General features: G+C 41.0%; 1 pseudogene; it reads right to left on the bottom strand.

The window, feature by feature from the left end:
• The window catches only part of LOC106766142, a 12,239-nt pseudogene that overhangs the window by 4,160 nt on the left and 4,409 nt on the right, over nucleotides 1-3,670 (bottom strand).

The following is a 3,670-nucleotide window of genomic DNA, read 5'->3' as shown; positions in this document are numbered from 1 at the left end:
TTAATTTCTCAAGTCTTATTATTTTAATTCACGCGAACGAGGAAGCCATACGAGTCTCTTGGAAAAATGATACTTGGTCTTACCATTTATATTACTTGTACGATTTGGTACACTTACCAATCCGTCAATAAGTTTTTGGTGCCGTTGTCGGGGACTCGAGGTTTATTTTTCTAGTAGTGTGAATTAATTGAGTTGACTTGATGTTTATTTTTATTTTTGTTCCAATAATTGTTTTCTAGGGTTTTGTGCCTAACAATTGCAGAATGCAGTTTAAACAAGAACTCGATTATATGGGCACTCAATTCTACCAAAATGATTTCCACCATTGTGGGGATATATTTTCAAATATATATCGAAACTACTTAGGGCATCAGTCCTCCTCACGAAAAGAAACTTTAGGGGAAGTTAAAGAACGTTTGTAGTAGGAAATATTTTCTGTATCAGAAGAAGCGTTGGGGGAAGTCCAAAAATTCTTGCGGCAGTACGTAATCCCTAGACCAAAAGAAATGTTGGGAGAAGCCCAAAAACGTTTACAACAAAAACAATATCCTGTTTGAAAGAAACTTTGGGAGAAAAACAAGCACGTTTATTGCAGGAACAACACTCTCATGCTCTGAGGGCTTTGGGCATTATTAGGGTTGATACTGAAGTCAACCCTAAAGAAGAATGTCAAGCAACTATCTGTGCACATGATAAGGTCCTCAATAAGGAAAAGAAAGAGGAAGAAGAGCTAGAGATGTTTGAAGAGGAAACAAAAACACAAGAAGTAATTGTTGAGAAAAATATAGAAGAGATCGAAGAGATAAAAATAAAAAGTTCGAATGATAGTGAGGAGAAAGATGAGGTAGGAAAAGCCATGGTTGAGAAAAGAAAAATAAAGAAAAGAAAAAAATTGAAAATAAAGAAAAGGAGGAAAAAGAAAAAGAGAAGGTCAATGAAGGAGAAACTTAAGAGAAAGAGGAAGAAAGGAAAGATAAAAAAATCATGTAAAGAACCATTTCCTCATAATAAGAACAACCCTAGGAAGGAAAATAGGGTTAAGTATTTCAAGGAGATCTTTGAGAGATTAGCGATCAAGGCTCCTATGATTGATGGATGGAAACATGTGCTGGGCATGATCAATTTCTTGAAGAGGTTTAGCATAAAGAAGCAGAAGAAGGAGTTACTAAGCACAAAGAAGTTTGACACCTACTGATGGGTGTTTGGGGAGACTTTCTTAACTGCTTGTTCATTATTTGAATTTCTTTGTTTGTTTTTGTTTTTCAAAATTTTGTTTATTACTTTCTGTGTGAGCACATGCATTTGAGTGAGGAAATCTTGTGATTGGAAAATCTAGGGCATAGATCAGGAGTCACCAGGAGAAACCACAAAGAGGCAAACAAGAAAAGAGGGAAGGAAAATTTTAAAGCCACCATCGGGCGGTACCACTTTGCCGCCGGGCAGTGGCGGCGGACACAAACCCGAGCTCTTTAAGAGCTGGGTATTTTCAAGACCTTCTCACTTTTCCTTGCTCCTTTGAGTTTCGCCAGGCGGTCTCCTTGCTTCCGTGCTCCAGATTAACACTTCCTAGAGGGTTTTAGAGAGATTTCTACACACTTTCTCAACACCTTTTCACAAAAAGGGTTTTGTTCTTGCTCATTTGTGGGTTTTTCTTGGTGGGAGTGTGTATTTTGAGTTTTCCATCATCTTTTGAAGGAATTGTTGCTAGCATTCATAACTCGACTCAAGTAAGTTGTAATTTTTCATTTTTTATGTTCTTGATTTTGAAATTCTTGTTGAGCATGTCTAGAAATTAGGTAATTTAGGGCTTTGAGATTCTTTGCACAAATTGTTGAATTGGGAACTGTTTTGGACCAATTAAACTGTGTGGAATTGAATTGCATGTTTGGAATTAGTAGTTGAGTGGAGATTAGGAGCGTTTTGTGGAAAAAATTTTGAAAACCTGCTTACCGTCGGGCGGTGTGTCTGTACCGTCGGGCGGTATTCAAGCTGGATGCATACCGCCGGGCGGTAAGCCTCTGTACCGCCGGGCGGTATGCTGTGTTTTGTGGTTTTTTTTGTTTTATTAAAAAGGGGGGAATCTGTGCACTCTTTGTGAAAATTTTGCTGGATCTGAATATTTGTTGATGCATTAACTCATGACAAAAGAATTCTGTGGTTTTTGGCCTATTGTATTTGCTACAGAAATGGCTTCAGCATCGCGCCGGACAAGAAACACTGGAGGAAAGAGGAAGATGTCAGAGAGCTCGAGAGGATTTGACTCTCAAAGGTTCCTTTCCAGGCAACATGAGGAACACTTTGCCACTGTACAAGAGAGGAGGTTGTTTATGGAGAGGAAGACCTCCTTTCTACCTAACTTGGTTCCTGAATTTGAGGAGGAGATTGGGAGAAACTAACTACTTATCCGGCACCTACCAGTGTAGAGTTGTTGAAGGAGTTTTACACCAACGTAGTACCCAGAGGAGAAGTGGCTGCTGGGAGATATAGGAGCTTCGTGAGGGGGCATATTATCAGTTATGACCCCGATACCATTAACAACTTCTTAGGAACAGAGTTGCTAGGGGAGCGATGCCAGTATGCAACACATTCTGGTGTGCTTAATGATGTAGCTGATATTGAGGAGGTTGTGTGTCTTCCGGGAGGACACTTTCAGACTAACGCTAGTGGTGCGCCGGTAAACATTCGACAGTTGGATATGATTCCATTAGCTAGATACTGGATGGCGTTCACCCATTCTAACATCCAGTCGTGCTCCCACATCTCTGATATCACTATTCATAGAGTTCGTCTTATTTTTTGTCTCATGAGACAAAAGGAGGTAAACGTCGGCCAGATCATCGCCGACGAGATCAGGACCTGTGCCATGACTATTAGCAGTAGGATGCCATTGGGGCATCCCTCTTTGATCACTTTTCTGTGCCAGCAGGCTGGGGTGAACATTGTCGTTCCCCCATTTGAGAGACTCAGGAATGTCATTGATGCAGCATATTTTCACCAGTTTTGTGCTGTGGTTGGAGCAGCAGGTGCAACTGATGCAGCAGGGGTAGCACCCAGGAGAAGGCGTAGGAGAGTTGTTGCTCAGTAGGAGCAGGTGCCCGATGAGGTACCAGCTCAGCACGCGGAGCCTTTTCCAGATGAAGGACATGTATATGTCCATGATGGAGGCCTGGATGGAGGCCCTTAACAGAGGACAGGTGACGACAGCTGAGATGATCGTTGGATTATATGACCATCCACCAGCACACAGGTGGACCATGGATGAGTTTCATGCAGCTGTGGCTTGGCCTGAGCAGCAAGCGCAGAGTAGTGGTTTTGGAGCAGCTGGAGCTCCTAACACTAAGGAGGAGAACTTTGAAGACGCAGATGATGAGAGTGAGGAGGACTCCTAACACTTTTGTTTTCTTTCTTTTATTTGTTTTATTTTTTTTCTGTTTAAATTCATATAATAGGTTGAATTTTTATTTTTATTTTGGTGTGTACTCTTGGCTTTACCACTTGCTCTGAAAGTGTTGGACCACCTGATGTGCTTGATGAATCTACTTGACGATTATTTGTTGTGAAAGAGAAGTGAATTGTAATGCATAATGATATCCATAAAATAGATGGGTGATGAATTTATGATTGTGGTCATGATGCTAGGCATGGTGTATGAATGAATTGTGTGCGAGGA

Source organism: Vigna radiata, chromosome 7, assembly GCF_000741045.1.
Source record: "Vigna radiata var. radiata cultivar VC1973A chromosome 7, Vradiata_ver6, whole genome shotgun sequence".
Classification (NCBI taxonomy): Eukaryota; Viridiplantae; Streptophyta; class Magnoliopsida; order Fabales; family Fabaceae; genus Vigna; species Vigna radiata.
This window is presented reverse-complemented; position numbering and strand designations above follow the sequence as displayed.